Here is a 21,467-nt window from a genome sequence, read left to right as displayed (position 1 = left end):
TAAGGATTTGGGAAAGCTTGTAGTTAAAACTTCTTTTTTTTCTTGCATTGAAAAAAAGGCCTTGAGGTTATAGGTTCTTTTCATTTTTTACAAGCATTGAAATGTACAAGAATGTTCTGATGAAAAATGACCCAGGTTCAAATGAGGGAAAGTCAAGAAAGAAGGGTGACTTGGTAAAAAGGCTCATATCTGGGAAGACAGAGGTGAGAATTTGAAGGCAGAGTGTGTGGAAAGAACCCTGGATCTGGCCCTCCATAATTTCTTTGACCTAATATATTTTACCTTGTCAGAAAAATACAAGATCTTGCTCTTACCTCTGTCCCTCCAGAACCTAGTCTCCACATTAGAATCAAGAATGTGTTTTTAAAATATTAAGCTAGATAATGTTGCTTCGCTTATTAAAGCCCTGCAAGGATTCCGAATGAACTTCAAATAAAATTCAAAGCCTTTGCAGTGACCTACAAAATCCACCGTGACCGGAGTCCCTGGTGACTCTAACTCAGCTCATCCATTCCTGACACACACATTGTGCTCGAGTGTGAACGCTTCTGTGGGCCTTTGCTTTTGCTGCTCTCTCTGCTCAGGTTACTTCCTTTGCCAGTAGCTGCAGGATCACCCTGGTCCTTCTGGTGTCACCGTTATAGCGAGGGCACCCTGCTCACATCATGTGAAGTGAGGGTCCTCCACATCCCCAGCTCGCTGCTCCGTTTGGGAATTCATTTTCCTGATCATGCCTGTCACCTTCTAATTCAGCATGCACTTTATTAATTTATTTATTTTACAGTTTGTCCTTGCCTGGAACGTGGGGAAGGCAGAGTTCTAGTTGATTTTGTTAATGAATGGCCCCTCAACTCTCAGAGCTATGCCTGGAGCCTGGTAGGTACTCCATGAATAATTTTTTAATTAATAAGGGAGAAAATTTAAAAGCGTATGATGGATTTTAGAAGATGAATATCTTTTGTACTTTGTCAGGCAAAATGATTTCTTTTACAAAACAAGATAAACCTTCAAAGTGGATTTTAATAAAAACCAAAGGAGAAGGAAAAGATATTGACTGCCAGAAAAAATATAAGCACCATACAAATAGTTGCTTTTGGAAATAGTTTCTGAAAAGAGAGAGGCTTTAAGCCAGATACTGTCTTCCATCTGTTTTTGCTATGTGTAGAAAGCCCTTCCTACCAAGTTGCCCTTCTCATGCTGTGGAGTGACACCCATCCGGGCCTCTACCCTTTCTGGTAGGAGATGGGTAATGTGGACATTGCCAACAGAAACACTGGTTCTCTGAAATGAACGCAAAACCTTTCATGCCCTGTGGATGCCACACAACAGAGTTGGCAGCAGATACCACAAAGATAAGCAGCGAGCAATTCTAGCTTCTGCCTCCCCTGGATTTTGGTTTGAAGGTCACTGGGTGTGCATGTCTTTTGTCCCTGTTTCCTGACACATAGTCCCACAGTCCCTGGCTCACAATTCCAGTTTTCCACAAGAGAATACATGCTCAGTTTGCTCACAAAGCCTCCAAGTCCTTGTCCTGGTTTCCAGGAAATTCTGTCAAAGAGGCTGCTGCTCTAGATCTTGGGAGTTTTTAGTGTTTTTTTCCTCTTTGGAAAAGTGATCTTGGCTCAAAGAATAACTAGCTCCTTAGTGCTAATCCACGTGCATTTACAAAAGTACTTGTAGGCTAGAAGAAATAAAGTGTTGATTAGGTCTTTATCTCTGAGCTAGACCACCAGGGAGCTCTTACCTGGGAGTTGAACTGATGATAAGGAGACCCAAGACTCCTTCAACTTACGCATGAACCTAGCTCTCCTTCTCATTCTTATGAACAGAAAAACCAAGGAGCTTACAAAAACAGAACAAAGCAAAACAAAAACTAACACTCCAAAGTCATGGGTTGGTTTCTTCCAGAACATTATTCATGTCACATTAGTTGGACTTCTGGCATTTTTCCCTTTGCCCTCAGAAGTCTTATAGAGTATAATCCTTCCATATATTCTGTGTCCAAGACATTTTATTTCTAATCTAGGTCACTGCTTTTCATCTCTTCAAGTCACAGTGCCTTGGGTATGGTTCCCAGGCTTCAAGATATCAAAAGAGAAACTGAGAAAGCAGAAATAAAGACGAGAGGATAAATTTATGTCAATGAAATCCCATGACAACTTACATTTAGAGATCATGCATAAGAGATCATTTTTTCCTTGATGAAAGGGTTTTTTTTTTTTAAACTGTTCTAAAAATGCTAATGAGACAAGTTTCAAGAAATTGACAGCAATGGAAAACTTGAATGTTACAATGACAACTAAAAAGAAAAAAATGATTTCACTCATCTTAATCTTGCTAGGGAGAAGAAAAACGTGAGCAGGGAAATGAGAGAGTTGGCAGTTGAAGCCTGGGGATTCCTGAACCTCCTGTTTTGTCCTTCCACATGCACAGGGTTTAAGCTGCCTTCAGGAGAAAGAAATCTAAGTCCATGATGGCTTTTCAAGCTGAAATCGTAGTAGGATCTTAAAGCTATAAGCTTCAACCCAGCAAGGCCACTTTCTAAAATGGAAATTTTGGGGGGTGGGTGATGATTGTGGGGTCAAGGGAAGGAAGCATCAAGGAGGTCATGGCTAGGGCTGAGCTAACTGGCATATCACAGTTTTGTCACCCTGGAGAGAAGCACAGTGCTGTCCTCCCTCCACAGATAGAGAGGTGCATGGCCAGCTTGGTGGGGAGTCCTGAGTGGCATCGTTTACATCCACCTGCTAAAGGCAGGCATGTGTGCCCATGGCGGGGAGAGGGATTAGCTGGTCTCCACTGAAAATCAGGACCCTGGCCACCACGGAGTTTGCACTTCCCTGGGAACTTGTCAGCCTGAGGAAAGCTCAGCTGTCACAGAGCTCCTAGAGAAGATGTTAGATCTATGTTAAATTTCTTTGCACTCAGCCTCTTTGTTCAGTCTGAACACATACTCTGTGTTTATACAGGCTGCCTTGGTATTGCTATCTACTGTTTAACAAAAGTGTGTGCTTGGAATCGCTGGCTACTTCCTGAACTTTGTGGGGTGGGACCAAGTTTCAGACCCCTCTTTTCTCCCCTGGCCTGCATATGGGGGAGTGGAGCTCTGGGCCGTGCTAGATGGGAGCAGGGGTGAAGGAGAAACCAGGCCAGGGATTCTGAGGGCTGGATTGGCAGGGGGATTGGAGAGGAGGTAGAAAGCCCAAGCGATTCCAAATTCAGACCAGTTGCAACGGGAGGACAGTATGAATTCCTGCCAGATGTCTGCCACAGCTGCCAGTATCTCAGCCCTCTCCAAAGGGCATGTCCACCTGCTATTAAAAATAGGCAGTGGGGGAGCAATGAGTATTCCATAAGCATCCATTTTTTGTGTTCCTGTTGGTATCAGTATCCCAGATGGTCTGTGAATCCTGGCTCCATTACTTAGGAGCAAAATGACTTTGAGCACTTGCCTCAACCTCTGTTTTTAAATCTACAAATAAAACAATGAAATAGGAATACTTAGGGACAAAACTATGTATGCCATTACATTTTAGTCTGTGTGGTAGAGATGGGGTCAGGATTTGCTCCTTCCCGCATCATTTCACATGTTGGGGGTAAGTAAGTAATAAACATTTTTTGATGAAATAGTAAGTGGATTTTGAGAATGGAGCATAATAGCTGGGAATCAGAATGCCTGGGCTCAGCCTTCTCACAACCATGTCTCCTCAGACAAGAGGCTTAGGCTATCTGTGATTTGGTGTTGGTACCAGGCTTAGGCTGATGAGGAGGCTGGGAGGAAGAGATGATGCACCAGAAGCTAAAGCTGGTACAACGAGGAGGACCATGGTAGGTAGCTTCTCCCCTTGCCCTTTCGGGGGTGCATCTGCCTTCCTTCCCTGTCTCACTCCACGCGATGTTGCTGAATTCCAGATCCGACACTCCCTCCCCTTCCTCCTAACTCTGTGTTCCGCGAACAAAAAGTGACAGTTAGAAAGAGCATTTGAAGTAAATGCCATCCGATGTTATAGATGACATATTTTTAATGTTACCTGGGGAAATGTTGCCAAGGTAAAAGCTGACACTCTGTGGAATGTGGTAATTCTTCCGTGATGGCTTCATGGGGAATGGGAGAGCTATGCTCTAAGCTGCTGAAATCTGACTTTTTCTCATCACATAAAATGTATTTAAGAACAAGCCACCGAAATGAAAGCTACAACCTCAGAATTCCTGCTTCCCCCTGCCCTGCAGAGGCCTCGTGCCCTCCCGAACCTTGTGAGCTTGCAGAGAAGCCTCACAGGCAGGCTCTGTGCTGCTGGGGGTCGCTGCCAGCTGCTGTCAGAGATGGGCCTAGGAGCAGTGCTTCTCATGTGGTGTGAGTGCAGTACACCTCTTTCTCAGCAAGTGGGCTATAGGCTTGGCTTAAATTTGCAACTAAGAATTGAGCCCAGGTCCTTTTGCCCTGAGCTACATTCCCAGCACCCTCTTTTTAGAAAAAAAAATTAAATTTCTATTAGTATCTGTTTGTAATGCATAAAGATGACATTCATTGTGAAGAATCAGTACTCATCCTTTTCAGTTTTTTGTTTGTTGAGACAGGGTCTTGCTAAATTGCTAAGGCAGGGCTCAGCCTTGTGATCCTCTCCCTCAGCCTCCCAGAGTACTGGGCTCACAGCACCACAGTGAGCTTCAGTTTCCTTTTTTAAGGGGTCTGGGCCTCCAGCTCTGAATGAGGGTGTCTGATTTCTGAAGCTGGGTGATGTTCATCCAAACAATATTCATGTTTTGGGATAGAGCTCAGTGCAGTCTGAACAGGACCAGTTTCTCAGGTGGGAGCTACTGACCCAGGGGCAGAAGAGAACCCTGAGGGTCCTTGGGTTATAAGGAGCACAGTAACCTCCGCCCTCCCACTTCCAAGACAGACAGTGCACACTGTCAGTGTAAACGCCTCTGCGTGTGTGTCACCCTGCACACAGCTACGATGTTAGGGGAAATGTGTAACGCCTCTTAGGCAGTAAAGAAGCCTAAAAACTGTGTGTTTTCTTGCAAAGTGAGAGCTTTAAATTTGTGATCCATAAATCTTTACGGAAACTATGAAATTGTGTCTGTTTACCCAGGGAGAGGATATGATTTGGAACATGGATTTTAGAGGCAAAGTGCATGGGTTGGAATGGCAGCTCTTGTCCTTATCACCCAAATTCTGTGTCTTACTTTCCCCATCTGTGAAATGGGTTTAACAGCAGGACCTACCTCTTGGAGCTGCAAGGATTCGTGATGCAGAACACGCGACATCTTTGTCAAAGTGCCTGCCACAGAGTGAGCACGGATCAGAAATAACTCTTATTGTTGTCCTTCTTATTACTTCCAGTTACATCTACAACCAGGTGGAGGTCAGATTCACTGCTCTAGAGCCTGATGTTACAAATGTTGGTGATGGCCTTGGATCATGTCACCAAGGGGCAGTTTAATCAATTGGTCTGGCAGTGAGGAGGCAAAACAGCCATACCCTAAGCTGACCCAGGGGCTCAGAGTTCACAAAGTGCTCTTGCAGGTTTGCCCCAAACTTGTTTCACCCTAAGTGTGAGGAGGAGCCTCTCCCTCTCTTTAGGAGGAGGTAATTTGGCTCAGGGACAGCAGGTGACTTGCCCACAGCTGCAGAGTTAAGGGCGACTCCAAGGTGCCCGCCCTTTCCTCTCAGGATGCCTGCCTTCCTCATGCAAGCGATAAACATTCTTGCAATTAGACCGCTGGCTGCATATTATAAATAGTGTAACTAATTTATCAGGGAAAAGCTGAGGGATTTCAAAACAACACTGCAGGTCCCCAGGCAGCATCAAGCGAGCCTTACGTGACTGCCGTTCAATCACTGTTCACGTTTTTGCTGCAGTCACTGGAACTGCGGTTGCCACAAAAGGCTCTGTGCTGAGCCTGCCCAACACCCACTGCTGCCTGGAGAGGGCTTGGAAAACACACTGAGAAACAATGCTCAGAAAATTTAAAAATGGAGGCCAAGGTGACAAAGTGCAAATTTAAAAGATGTATTTATGTATTTTTGACCTCAGGATGTCTTTATGTCTTTATGAAGTCTTGCATGGGTTGCTTTGGCCCAGCCTGGAACTTGACCTGGAGGATAGTTTTGGAATCCAGCTGCTGCCTGAAGGGTTTGCTCATCGCTCCCCACCCTCACCAGATTCCCTCTTTCCATTTCACTTTATTTGGTGGTCCAAGAGCTGTTCTCTGGGCCATCTGCTGTTGTGATGCTGCCCGTCTTTCAGATCCACCTCGAATTTTACTTCCCTATTAGAGGTCAGGCTTGTAATGCCTGCTTTAGAACTCCTACAGAACCGATTTTCTAAACAACTCGCATCCAGCTCTAACTGCTGCACATTTCCTTTCCATGGACACTTACCTTATGCTTCCTTCCTGTAGAAACATTTTCTTTGAGAGCCAGGCACACGATCTTCCTTTTCCTGTACTCCCCGCAGAACCTCAGATGATCCCCTGTAACTATTAGAATCACCCCACACCCCAGCCATTGATTACATGAAATGATTGATTATATGTACATATCATCTGTGTATTTGATTTAAATGGGGAAAAAAAAAACAACACCAATTTTTTTTTTGCATGTCAGCAAAAAATGCATTTAAAAATTTTACAAAGCTGCTCTGCTGGAACAATATTCTTCTTCTCTTACGGTTGCACTGCTTCTCCTGGCATCTGAGCACCAGTTCTTTTCTGGGGACCTCTATGTAGCCCGGATATAAGAGAGACGTGTGAGATGTCGTTTATTTCATTGGTACTGTTAGCTGGTAGAATAAAAGTGAATAAAAATGAGAAGTTCCCTTGTAACATCTACTTCCCAGGGCTACCACTTAAAAGGCAAACTAAAAGAAAGGACCAAGAGAAGAAAAATAAAGTGCTGCTTTCTTTTTTCCAGGGTGGGGAAAAGTGCAGTGGGTGGAACCCAGGGCCTTGTGCACAGTGCTGGGCAAGTGATCTGCCCCTGAGCCACACATCCCACAGGTCATCGCTCATAGCCCTTCAGTGCCGCTCATGGGCAGTAGTTTCTGACGCCCATATTCTCCTGACAACCAACAGGGAAGCTGCTGGGTAGGAGAAGGGAAGAGCCCCACCCCCGGCTCTCGGAGTTGGTGGGGGGGCAGGGGGAGTTGCCTGCCCCCTGGAGGATTCCATGGTTCAGAGAGAGGACTGATTGAGGAGATTCCCTGGTTCAGAGAGAGGATTGATTGAGGAAGGCATGGGGATGCACGGCCATCATCCCAGCACTCAGAGGTGGAGGCCAGAGGATCACAAGTTCAAGCCCAGCCTGGGTGACTTAGTGACTTAGAAAGGAGCTGGGGATTATCTCAGTGTGGAGCCCTGGGTTCAGTCTCCAGCCAGTGCCTAGAGAGAGAGAGAGAGAGAGAGAGAGACTGATGGAAGATGAGCTTGCTTTGCGGGGAGTGGGGACAGGCTGAGATGGGTCTCCGTAGTGGAAGCACTGGGCCTGGGCCCTGACTTTCTTTCCGCTGGGTGGAGGGAGTGCTGCCCCTCTGGGCTCTTGAACACTGACTCCAAGTGCCTGACATTACCACAAGTCCTGTCCCAGAATTGAATCAGGGATTTCAAGTGAGCTGAAATAAGTTCATCTTTTTCCTCTCAGTGGAGTGTGCCCACTTTACTGAGTGGGGCTTCTGTCTCCTCTGTCTCTCGGTTTCTGCCTGTCCTGGGCCGTGTGTGTGTGTGTGTGTGTGTGTGTGTGTGTGTGTCTGTGTGTGGATATGCACACACATAATCCCATAGTTTCAAGTGCCATCTGACAAAGGTTCATTGCTGGAAACTGTTTCAGTGAATCAGAACGTGTTATACTGGCTGTTTCTTAGTGGTGGGCAGTGAGACTGGTCTTTAAAATGCAAAACATTGGACAGTGAGGGGAAAAAAAGTTATTTCAGTTTTCTGTGAAATTTATAGTGAAACTGTAAGGCCAGGAAATGGCAGCAGGACTCGCAGCCCCAGTGGTCCTGGTGGTATTTACACAACGTGGGTCACAACCCAGGAGTGACTTATGAAATCAATATGTAGGGCTGCAGAAATACAGTAGCTTATTCATTTAAAAATGTATTTTAAATGACAGGGGACAGAAAATGTCAGAATATATCACCCATTATAGGGGTATTATTTTGTGAGCTTTTGTTTACAGAATAGCACATATTGTTTAATAATAAAATATGCATTTCTTATGGTGGATTGCAGTAAAAACATGTTGAAAACACATTGCCCCACATCATCGTGAGGATTTTCTTGATTTAGTTAGGTAGTAAAGGATGAGATATATGTTTTCGTGGGTTGGGAATGCCTTGTAGGGAAAAGTTTTTAAAAGACAGAACTACTAAGTAAGAGAGAAAGAGCTCTTCCCTCCTTGTAGGAAAACAGTGGATTTGTGAGCAGTTATTTGCAACACCATAGAAAAGCCACAGGCCAGGAGGGAGAGGCGGTTGAGTAAATAAGCCACTTCTGACCAGGTCTGATCATTGCAGAGCTGCTTATGTAGCAACAACTGGAGACACGTGACCCACAGATGGAGACTTGGGTGAATAAATGTGAGCCTGTCCTTACCATCAGATGTAGGGCTGTGGGTGGTTTGGAAAGATGAGTGTCACATTGTTGAGTGAAAAAAAACATAGATCACAAAAATAGTGTTTAGGAGGATGATCCAGTTCACCTAAATGCATCCCCTGATTGTGTGCATGATTGTGTGTTTGTGAGGACGTAGATCATTCTCTGGCAGTCAAAATAGTGAAAATGCCTATCGCTCTGAAGTGGGGGTCTGCTCCATGGGTTTGTCCTTCATTTTTACTCTACTTTATAATTATGCATCTGTGGATGTCTGACAAATGCAGAGCACGAATGTCATAAAGGAATGTGTGAAGTAAGCAGGGGACCCAACAGAGGTGGCCAGGGTGTCACACAGTGTGCTCTGCTGTCTGGGACTGGGAGGGACAAGGTCGTTTTACAAAGACAGATGGAGAACAGAGCAGTGAGTCAGGAGAAGCACCTTGCACAGTGGAAGGCTGGGCTCCGGGTTTGCTCCAGAAAAGGAGGAGGAGCATGGATAAAGCACAGAGAGGTTTCAAGCAGAGTGGCAAGTGGGTGCTGGCAGCGCTCCCTGATTCCCACAGCCGTCCTTCCTACCCACCTGGAGGGTCCTAGGAAGGCTCCCGAAAGTCTCAGGGCAAGAGCTTTCTGGGCCCACAGGTGCGAGTGTGGCCTGGGTAAGGAACTGGTCAGAGTGGCCTGGAAATAAACCTCCCAGGAGCAGCCTCGGCGAAAGGTGGACAAACAGGACTTGGTGATAAGCAGCCCAGCTTTTCTCCCACTGGAGGAAACAACTCCATCATGTGGTAGGGTCTTCACGACGTCTTAGGTGCAACTCAGTCCCAGGTACCCATGGTGACAGTCATGTGTCCTTAATTCATTCCTCTAGCGATCTTCCTTTCCTCAGATCCCACTTCTAGTCCCATAGGGTTGCTTCTTGGAATCACCTCCTAAATAAGACACTATCTACTCAAATCTTTCACCCAGGGCTGAATTGAGTCCAAACCAAACTACCAGCTTGTCTTTTAGATAGCTCTTTCTGCATGAACAACAAAAGAACTAGTGATTGTCTCGTGGGGATGGAATTATTGCATAAACAAAAAGGGGAGATACAGCTACCTCCACAAGCTGAAAGTGGGGTGCCAGGACCACCAATGCTGGTGCAACCTACAAAGTCACTGGACAGTCCCAGGCACTGACTTTTATTGACAACCAATTGGGGTAAAGGTGATGTGTGGTTTCTATGGAAATGAATGTAAACAAGGCTCATAAAGGACAAGACAAAGCATTCTGGAATTAGGAACAGAATAGACAAAACATATGATTGTAATTAGAACATTGTTCTTCTAGTCTGAAGATTTTAGTTGTGGGAATGGAATTTAGGTGTGAGCTACTCTGACCTCAGCATGTAGGCTTCAGCCAGATTCACTTCTATAAACAAGCCAATTGTTGGGTTAGCTCTTTACACACTGCCTTGGGCATAATCAATAATATGGTCCTCTATATCTCCCCCTTCTCTGTTTGAAAACAGTAGCTGCATCAGGTCTGGTGATCTTTGCAGGTTCCAGGGCTGTAGCAGGTGAGGGGGGTTGCTCAGATGCAGCCTTTGCAAGGCTTTCAATAGGGGCGTCACATTGTGCTGCTTGCAGCTAATCCACCTTGTTGGTCCATGGTGGCGCATTCTCAGATGATGGCCATCTTTTTATTTTCTGTTGAAAAATAAGCATACCTTGGCCCCTATGTTATTAATTGTATTGAGCCTTTTACCTTTTAGTTAGGACATCCTTTGACAACACTAGTGTCTAGGACATGTCTGTAGATCTTTCTTTGTATCAATGGAGTTTCAGTGGAGCATATTTACCTTTCATAAGTGGATCTAAAATATTTAAAATGAAGGTAACAAGATTTAATTGAGCTTGTGGAGGTAGCTGTACCCCCTCTTTTTTGTTTATGCAATTGTGCCTTTAGGGAAAGGTAAATAGGCCTGACAGTGGCTTGTCCCCATGACTTATCCAATGGACCTCTGTCACAAGGACTTCTAATGTGTCTAACTGACTCAGCTGTCCAATGATTTCCTCTAGAAAGAGCATCTCCAACTGTAGTTAGGGCAGAAAGGGCCTAGTTTCTCACTGATCACATTCATTATAGGAAATGTGTACCTGTACAGGATACATCTTAATTCTTTTTCCCCATTGCCCTCCCTTCCCTTCAGTCCTCCTTCCCCTTTCCATATATAAAACTTTGTTTCTATTCTTTTCCTTTCACTCTTTTTTATTTTTTTATTCCTATACCCTTCCTTCCCTTTGTTCTTCCTCTTCCCATCTGAACGTTTTCTTCCTACTTCCCAATATTTATCCTCCATATTGGTCCTTATTTACCCTTTGGGTTTCTCACACAAAAGAAACAATGCGATATAAAAAAATTAGGATTTTTAAAGCCAAGCTGTTTGCCCAGGTTCCTCCTGCTGAGAGAGAACCTTCTACCCTGGCACTGAGGCACTTTCAACAGAACCAGATTCTGGGGCTTTTTCTGGGCCCTTCAGTGGGCCAAAGCCTGGCTAAAGCTACACAGGTGTATTTTCTGGCTTTTGTTTGATCCCTCCTCTAAGTAACAGTGCCACTGTGGTTTCTGGCAGGGCTGACCAGGTCCCGTCCCTATTTGGCAAAATTGTGAGTAAAGTCTTTCCCCCATTTTCATGGGCTTTTGTGTTGCTCCTGGTGGTGGGCAGGCAAACAAATCCAGACAGATTTAGGTCTCTGCCTCCCTGGACTCTCCCTTTACGCTGAAGTGGGAAATTGCTCTTAATATTTGAGGTAGAATGTCAGATTCTTGGAGGTGTAAGTTTAGTCCAGTGTCATTTAAAAACTTGAAAACCAGAGGAAGCTCTTCTGAATGGTTGAACTAGGATGCCGGGAAAAAAAGCCAATTTTACTCAAGACATGCAGAAACATAAATCATTTGAAAAACACATAGGAAATTGTTCCTAAAAATTTAATTTAGCTGGAGGGGAAATAAAGTCTTTTTGTCAGATACAGTTTGTCCAGTCAGGGAAAGTAAGAAGAAGACAGAACAGTGTCTAATGTTCATAAAAACGGAATGGCTTCTCTAAAGTGAAGCTGCAGCTGAGATATGAAAAGCCGCCAGAAAGCAGTTATTGGAAGAGGATCTGAAGGAGGTGTCAGAGAATAGTGACAGAGAGGCACATTTCACTTCGTGGATGCAGCTTCAACTCTGCACAGGTGTAGTGTGAAGAACCCTTTGCACAATACGGCTGTGCCTCCCCCTTGGGAAGTAGAAAAAAAATGCAGCGAAGGTGGACAGCTGGGGCTTTGACCAGAGGGCTTCCTGTCTCCCGTGGGCACCTTAGCATTCTTCCTCAGGAAAGTGAAGTCAGCCACCATTTTCACTTCCATCCCCTGGTGTGGGAAGTGGGGTGTTTTCTGAGGAGGTCCTTATAGGAGGAGACTGTCTGTGAAGTAGACAAAAACACACTGTTCTTCTCTTCCTTTGCATATGCACTGTAAGTGGATGGTTCTTTTTCTTTTTAAGGATTTAATTGAAAACACTACAGAAAAACAGCTAGGGAGTAACAAAAATAACAACACCAGCATGGTTCATGGCTCAAGAATTCTTCCAGTTCTTCTTATCTTTGGGCCCATTGTGATGGCAAAGCAGAGGGAGCCAGCCAGTCATGAGCCACAGGGTATGCATTAACTTCCTGTAAGAATCAGGTCCATTAACCCCTACTAGCTGGACAGATGGTCTCACCCAGTGTCCCCAGGGTCACATCTACTGATGACTGAGCTTGTGTCCACCCATTAAGTGGCTTTACCTGCTGTTGATTAGCTTCTGGAGGCTTTTGCTTTGCTAGGGCCAAAAGCGAGGATGCAGGTATGAGCTAGGGTAGCACTGAAGGTTGGGTCCCTGTCTAGAAGGGGAAGAAGGCTTGAGGGAGGAGGTCTGAGGCTAACGTTCTGCATTGTAAAGAGATACACACATGCAGGTGTGTGAGTCGTGTGTAGTAAAAGGACAGATAGGGAAGGAAAGCAAAGCTTTTCCATTTCCCTTTCCTTCCCTTTCACTTTCTCCTAGTAGGGTCACCTTTGGAGCCCCCAGCAACTGTCCTTGACTGTGTCATCCTACATTCCAGGATCTCCAAAGTGTGCTTCCACCTACCTTGCTTTGAGTCCTTACAAATGGCACACCCCACTGTTGGGTTCTGTTTGCACGTTGAATGACTTACTGGGACTAAGATCCCCCTGCTGAGAGAAAAGCTGTGTAGATTCTCAAGTAGCCAATAACATAGCATTTACTGAGTATCAAGCATTTTATCTCTAGTATTTCCCGTGATGTAGGTTTTGTTTTAATCTGGTTTACAGGGATCAGAAAGGTTAAGTTCCCGAGGGTAGCTAATCATTGGCTGAAATAAGGAACAGATATAGGGAGACTGTGTTCTTTTTTCTTTTTTGCTTAAATTCTTTTATTGGTACATTTTAGGTAAACAGTACATTTACATTTATCACTGGGTGCTTGTACCTGTACATGACGTATCTTGGTTCTTATTTGTTTCCCCATTACTTGTGTGCCCTTCACCCCCTCCACCCTTCCCTATTTACATAGACTTTGTTTACATTTTTTTCTGTTCTCATAATATTTTCTTTCCCTCCTTTCCTTTCCCCTTTCCCTCCAACCAGCCCTACCGTTTTGGACCTTTTCTTCCATTTCAAATTATCAATTATTCATTTTAATCATTTTAACCCTTATTTACACTTTCAGTTCATCACACTAGAAAAACTATTCAGTATTTACACTTGTGTGTCTGTCCTATTTATTTCAATTTACAGGATGGCCTCAATATGCATCCATTTAGCCATAAATGTCTCTAGTTTCTCTTCTTTATGGCTGAGTAGTACTCCATTTTATTTAAAAAAACCACATCTTCTTTATCCAGTTTCCAGCTGATGGGCACTTGGGTTATTTCCAAGATTTAGCTATAATGAACTGTTGTACTATAAACATGGGTACACATATATCACTGTGGTATGATTCTTTTAATTCTTTTGGGAAGATACCCAGTAGGGGAATAGCTGGGTCAAATGGGACCTCTAGTCCTAGTTCTTTGAGGTATCTCCATACTGATTTCCACAGTGGTTGCACCAGTCTGCACTCCCACCAATAATGGAGAAGGGTTTCTTTCTCCCCACACCCCTGCCAGCATTTGTTATTGGTTGATTTCTTGATAGCAGCCATTCTTTCCGGGGTGAGGTGGAATCTCAGTGTTCTTTTCATCTGCATCTCTTGAATGACCATTGATGTTGAACATTTTTTCATATGCTTATTTACTGCTTTTACTTCTTTGTCTGATAAATGTCTATTCATTTCAGATGCCCATTTTTGAATTGGGTCTTTGAATTTGGGGGGGTCTGATTTTTTTAAGTTCTTTATAGATTACAGGTAGTAGTCCTTTATCTGAAGTACAGCTGCTAAAATTTTTTCCCCACATTGTAGGTTGTCTCTTAGCTCTGTTGGTGGTTTTTCTTGCAGTGCAGAAGCTTTTTAATAAGATGAGATCCCAGTTGCTGATTCTTTCTGCTAGTTTCCATGCTACTGAGGTTCTGTTCATAAAGTCTTTTCCTATGCCAATGTCTTCAAGAGTTCTACCTAACTTACCTTCCAGCAAGTTTAGTGTTTCTGTCTTAATATTTAGATCTTTAATCTACTTTGATTTTAGTTTAGTGCATGGTGATAGGTATGGGTCTAGTTTTAATCTTTGGCAGGTTGAAACCCAGTTTTTCCAACACCATTTATTAAATAGGCTGTCTTTCCTATGGTTGGCTCCTTTGTCAAAGATGAGGTGGCTGAGTATGTCTGAAGTTGTTTCTGCATCTTCTAATCTATTCCACTGATCCTAGGGTCTGTTTCTTTGTCAGTACCATGCTGTTTTTATCACAGTCGCTTTGTAGTATGGTTTCAAGTTGGGTATTGTGATACCCCCAGCCATTGTCTCTGTTGCCTAGAATTGCTTTTGGTATTCTAGGTCTCTTCTGGTTCCAAATGAATTTTTGGATTGTTTTCTGTAGTTCTGTGAATTATATTGTTGAAATTTCAATTGACATTGCATTAAATCTATATAGTAGTTTTGGAACTATGGTCATTTTCACTATATTGGTTTTTCCTACCCAGGAACAAGGGATATCTTTCCATTTTCTTCTATCCTCTTCAATCTCCTTCTTCTGAGTGCTGTAGTTTTCAGTGTAGAGGTCTTTTGCTTCCTTTGTTAGGTTGATTCCTAGATATTTCATTTTTTTAGATGCTATTGTAAAAGGAATTATTTCCCGAATTTCTCTCTCAATGGGTCTGCTATTTATGTATAAAAAGGCTATTGTTTTTTGAGTGTTGACCTTGTATCCAGCTACTCTACTGAATCTGTCAATTAGGTCTAGAAGACTTTTGACTGAGTTTTTTGGATCTTCTATGTAAAGTATCATATCATCAGCAAATAGTGACAGTTTAACTTCTTCCTTTCTTGTCTTTATTCCTTTTATTTGTTTCTCTTTTCTAATTGCTGTGGCTAAAGTTTCCTGAACTATATTGAACAGGAGTGGTGATAGTGGGTATCCTTGTCTTGTTCCTGATTTTAGCGTGAAAGTTTTCAGTTTTTGACTATTTACTATGATGTTGGCTGTTGGTTTTTCATAGATAGCCTTAATCAGGTTGAGATAAAGACCTTCTATTCCAATTTTCTTCCGGGTTTTTATCATGAATGGGTGTTGGATTTTGTCGAATGCCTTTTTTGCATCTATTGAGATGATCATATTGTTTCTGTCCTTGACTCTGTTAATATAGTGTATTACATTTATTGATTTACAGATGTTGAACCATCCTTGCATCCCTGGGATAAATCTGACTTGGTCAGCATGTATGATTTTCTCGATGACCCTCTGTATTCTCTTTTCCAGTATCTTGTTGAGGATTTTTGCATCTATGTTCATTACGGAGATTGGCCTGTAGTTCTCATTTTGGGCTGGGTCTTTCCCTGACTTTGGAATCAAAGTAACACTTGATTCCAGGAATGAATTTGGAAGCCTTGCTTCCCTTTCAATTTCCTTGATGAGTTTAAAGAGTAGTTCCAATAGTTCTTCTTTAAATGTCTTGTAGAATTCAGCAGTGAAGACATCAGGACCTGGGCTTTTCTTTGTTGGTAAAGTTTTAATTATGTTTTCAATTTCACTCATTGTAATTGGGGTGTTTAGAATTTCTATATCTTCTTCATTTAACTTTGGCAATTTGTATGTATCTAGGAATCTGTCCATTTCTTCTGTGTTTTCTATTTTATTAGAGTACAGGTTCTCAAAGTAGGTATTGATGAACCTCTGATTTCTCCTGGGTCTGTTGTGACTTCAACTTTTTCATTCTTAATTGCATGGATTTGATCCTTTTCTTTCCAGTTTTTGATAAGGTTGGTTAAGGCTTTATTGATATTATTTCTTGTTTTGAAAAACCAACTCTTTGATTCATTGATTTTTTTTTTTATCGTTCTCTTAGTCTCCATTGCATTGATTTCTTCTCTGATCTTTATAATTTCCTCTCTTGTATGAGCTTTGGGTTTATTATGCTCTTCTTTTTCTAGGACTTTGAGGTTCTGCATTAAGTTATTTATTTGAGCTGTCTCTGTTTTCATAACATGGACATTCATTGCTATGAATTTCCCTCATAGAACTGCTTTCATTGTGTCCCATAGATTCCTGTATGTTGTACTGGCATTATCATTGACTTGTAGAAACTGTTTAATTTCTCTTTTAATTTCCTCTGTGACCCCTTGGTTGTTCAGGAGGGTGTTATTCAATTTCCCTGTGTTTGTAGGGGTTTTGCAGTTTCTTATGTTATTGATCTCCAATTCTATTGCACTATGCTCTGATAATATACAGGGGGTAACCTCAGTTCTTTTACATTTACTTAGACATGTCCTATGAGATAGCATGTGGTCTGTTTTGGAGAATGACCCATGTGCAGCCGAAAATAATGTGTATTCTGATTTTGTGTGGTGGAACACTCTGTAAACATCTATTAAGTCCATTTTTTCAATACGTTGGTTCAGTTCTAAAATTTCATTGCTAATTTTTTGTCTAGATGATCTGTCTGTTTGTGATAGTGGGGTATTGAGGTCCTCCAATAAAACTGTATTAGGGATTATTTGGTTTTTCATGTCCATTGATATTTGTTTTGTATAGTTGGGGGCATTCGTATTTGGTGCATATATATTCATGATTGTCACCTCTTCCTCTTGGATTGCTCCTTTCACAAAGATGTAGTGACCATCTTTGTCTCTCTTAATTAGTTTTGATTTGAAATCTACTTTGTCTGCAAATAAGATTGCTACACCTGCTTTTGTCTGGGTTCTTGTTGTGTGGAGAACTGTTTTCCATCCTTTTACTTTCAGTCTATCAATTTCTTTTTGAGTTAGGTGTGTTTCTTGTATACAGCATATTGTTGGATTTTGCTTCTCAATCCATTCTGCCAGTCTATTTCTTTTGATTGGTGAATTGAGGCCATTAACATTGATGGTTATAATTGATAGATATTGATGTCTATATTGATATAATCTTTGTCATGATGTTTTACTTTTGTTGGCTCTTTTATTTTTTGTTGTTCCCCCTTTCTCTTTAGTTTCTTGCCTTGCCTGGTGGCTTCCATCTGTTGGGCCTCTTGGAGTTGTGACCTTCGTTGTCTTTTTCTAGAATATTGTTTAGAATTGTTTTGAGTGCTGGTTTGGTGTTCATGAAATTTCTCAGGTGTTCTTTGTTGTGAAAGTATCTAATTTCCCTATCAATTTTGAAAGATAATTTTGTAGTATACAACAGTCTAGGTTGGAAGTTATTTTCTTTTAGGGCTTGAAATACTTTGATCCAGGCTCTCCTTGAGTTGAGGGTTTGTGTTGAGAAGTCTGTTGTGATTCTGATGGGCTTTCCTTTGTAAGTGATTTGTTTCTTTTCTCTAACTGCTTGTAGGATTTTGTTCTTCTGTTGGGTTTCTGGGATCTTGACTATTATATGTGTAGGTGTAGATTTTTTTGATCATGTCTAGTTGGAGTTCTATATGCCTCACTTATCTATATGTCCAATTCTCTACCTCTGTCTAGGAAGTTTTCAACTATTACTTCTGTGAACAGTTTTTGTTTTATGTCAATTGTACCTTCTCCTGTTTTTGCATGGACTCCTATCAGTCTTATGTTATTCTTCTTTGCATCATCTAGCAGCTGCTGGATTGATTTCTCATGGTCTCTTATTATTTTTAAGAAATCTTTGTTTTCATTGTCCTTAACTGCAATCCTGTCTTCTATATCTGGTATTCTGTCTTCAGATTTCCTTAATCTGCTGTGCATACTTTCAATGGAGTTTTTAATCTCCTGAATATCTGTTTGAATCTGTTTCATGGATTCCATTTCTTTCTTATGCTGGCCATTCATGGTTTCTAGCATGTTTCTGAGCTCATCTATTTTTTTTATCTGTTTCTATTCTAGACCCTCTAATCATATCTTTTACTCTGCTTACCATCTCTGTAGTTATCTTGGAGATTATTTCTGCTTTGAATTTTTCTAGAGCCTCATTCATCTGTTTTGTTACTTCCTGTGCTATCAGTTCAGGGTGTCCAGGTGGTTGATCATCAGATTTTTCCATCTTGTTTCCCTCAGAATTTACTCTTGGTAGGGTGGAAATCTGATTTTGTGACTTGCTTAAATGTCTTCTCATTTTTGTTTTTGGTACTGTCCTTGGTTTAATTCCTGGGTCGATGCTTCAAAATTCCTTATTGTTGCTTGTATTTAGAACCCTTATGGAATGACTGCTTCTCAGAGTTGTCTTCCAGATAGACCTGGTCTTTAGGTTTTGAGTCTCTAATGACTCTGAGGCTATCTCATTTTCATTATACCAGGAAGGACAACTGACTAGATCAATCACAACACCTTAGCCCAAGTGATACAATCAGAAACACCATAGCATGAAGTACATCTTAGAAAATGACAATTTGTGAAAGTTATAAATCTGTCATCTTTAACTGTGTGAATTAAATCAAAATGGAGGACCAGCCCAACATATGTTTATAGGGAATAAACTCTTCAAAATAGTAACATTACCCTTCAGGATGGGGAGTTAGAAGGAGTTGGGGAGGGAGGGATAGATAGGTAGAAGGATAAGCGAAGGTTAGCAGTGAGGCCAGAACACACAGGTGAGAGAAGGAAAAAGAGAATAAGAGAAAAATAAAGAAGAAATCCAAATTCGGGCCAGAACAGGAATAATATGGGAGATGAAGAACAATGTGGGACAGCAAGAGAGTGAGTGTGATAGAGAAAGAAAGGAAACAGAAAAGAAAGAAAAAAAAGAAGAGAAAAATAAAAATTTGAAAAGAGTAGGAAAAAAATTAAAAATAAGAGCAAAAAACCTCAATAATAATAATTTTGGAAATAACTAATAAAAATGAAAATGAAGGGCCTCCTTCAGGATATGCCCCTGCTGTCACAATAGACAGCGTGTGCAGCAGTGTGCAGATATAAGTCAGTGAGGCTCAGCAACCCAGTTCCAGACCCATGGGATTCAGGAACTCCCTGTCCTCCTGTAGGACTGAACTCTGCAAGTTTGTACTGCAGGTTCCAGCTGCCCTTCCACTAAAGATAGTCCAGGTTCTGATGGGAGGTGATGATCCCTCCAACTTACCAAGTACGGCAGTCTGGTGTCCCCTGTATCTTTGTAGTGTGGAACCAGGTAGCAGGACAGCCAGGAGGCGGGGCGGGGGGCGGTCCTGCAGGCGTCGGCAAGGTTAAGCTGATCGCCAGCCACCCTGGGCGTGGGCAGGGGCGAGGGATCATCACCTTCTAGCTGGTCCCCACTGGTGTGCGTGGTACGGGCTGGATGGAGAGGGGCTCCCGGCGACACGGGACCTCTCTCTCTCTGGTGGGCCAGGAAGGCTGTGTTCTTCATCACTGCATTCCTGTTCTCCCCACATGACCCCAATTTCTCCAGGTTGGAGTTTGCCCTGCACTACCCCGAACCTCTATGCCTTTCTCTTACTTCCCCACTGCCTAACCTTCCAGCTACACATCACTACCTGACTCTTCCTCGGCTTCACCTTCTGTTGTCCTCTGTCAAAATCTTGGTCAAATACCACACACTGCAATATTTTGTAAAGCACTTCCATAGCCAGTTTCTCCTTCTAAACATGGAATTAGGATATTGTCTATCTCTTGTGGCTATTAGGAGGATTAAGAGATGAAATATATATAAAGCTTTAAGCAAGGACCCTGGTACAAAAATAAGCACCGAATGCTAACTATTTTTCTTATTTGCTTACTAAAATAGCCCAGAGGTAATATTAGCTTCATTTCACGGACATGGAAAGCAGAGCATAGACACCTAAATAGCTCGGAATAAGGAATTCTACAGTCGCTAGCAAAGCTGGTGAGATGTGGGTCCTTAACGCTCGTTTCCTCCCTCAGCTCCGTCTGGGCGTTACTTGGCCCTCTCAGTTCATCGGAAGAGCAGAGATAGTTCATATTCCATTGCAGATGATCAGATTCTCAGGTTCATGCTGAGATCATTCAGGGCTATCAGACTTGGGAGTGGAGAAGTGGGGAGAGGAGAGGGCAGGGGAGGGGACAGTGGAAGGCTGGCTTCCAGGTCCTGGACCTGTGGGTCAGAACCAAAGAGAATCAAGGGAGGGCAGCAAAGAATCTAAGAGCAGGAGCTTCTGAGGACACTCAGTGGGTGGTGTGGCTCACACACCTGGGAGTGAAGGACCTTGTTGCACAGGAAGTGCAACTGCACCACAGAGACCCAGCAGGCTGCTGCAGTTCCACGTCACAGCCACAGAGCTAGTGTTTGCCTGAAGGTGGGTGGTGAGGCTAGCATGAGAGTTAACCCTGTACAGAGTAGATGCCTGATTTCCGGATCAGGGACAAGCTATAGATGACAGGACTTGTAAGGCAGGGAGGATGTGGAGTGGAGCAGAGCAAAATGAAGCACATTCTTTGTCCCCTCTGGAAAGTGGACCCTGGGTGAAAGCTCAAACTGACTTTCCTAGAAGGGGCTTAGGCTAAGGTGGCTTTTGCCCATAAGGGAGCCTCTGTTTTCACCTTAAAAGTAACAGGCAAACTTTCCATGCAAAGAAGAAAAAATGATCCTGCTTCACGTAAAACATTTAAGGCTTAAGAGATTTTTTAAAAAGATGAACAAAAGCAAATTACTTTCTTATTTACATTTTTATTGTCACTCATACACTCAGAAGTAGCTTAAATATAAGAGGAACTCAGAATAATAGAGTAAAAATCCGATGCACTGCCTGATTAAAAATGCAAATTTGAAGATGCCACTGATCTCTGAGCTAAGCAAAGAAAACACAGGAGAGGAGGAAAGGTGGTTTGAGGTTGATTAGAGAATTGAAATGATTGTGTGGGCTGAAGGAGGCAGGAAATGCAGAGAATGGCCTGGGAAGAATACCAAGGGTGACTGGGCAAGTCACGGTGATCCAGGATCGAAAAGCCAAGTCACCCAGAGAGACCCAAGAATGCTTAGCAGGAGTGAGGTTTCATTTCCCAGGACTGAGCTGATGATTCTTGGAGGAAACCTAATCTGCAAATATCAACTGAACACCCACTGTGTGCAAGGCCATAAAGAGACACAGACAATGGGAGAAATGTTCATTGCCACAACTAAACATTCAAAAAGTTGAGTAAAGGAGAGAATCACACATCTCAAAGAGAAGACAATGTTACATGCAGCATAACCACACACAAGATCCTTCATTGTCTGGGGGTTTTGATGGGGAGAGGTAGGGTGGTTGGGGAAGTCTTTTGCCAAAGAGTAGTGCTTATGGTGGGTAGGTTGGAGAGATCGAAGATG

The sequence above is a fragment of the Heterocephalus glaber genome, unplaced genomic scaffold, assembly GCF_053883595.1.
Source record: "Heterocephalus glaber isolate CG9 unplaced genomic scaffold, H.glaber_assembly_v1.0 deba00000122, whole genome shotgun sequence".
NCBI lineage: Eukaryota > Metazoa > Chordata > Mammalia > Rodentia > Bathyergidae > Heterocephalus > Heterocephalus glaber.
This window is presented reverse-complemented; position numbering follows the sequence as displayed.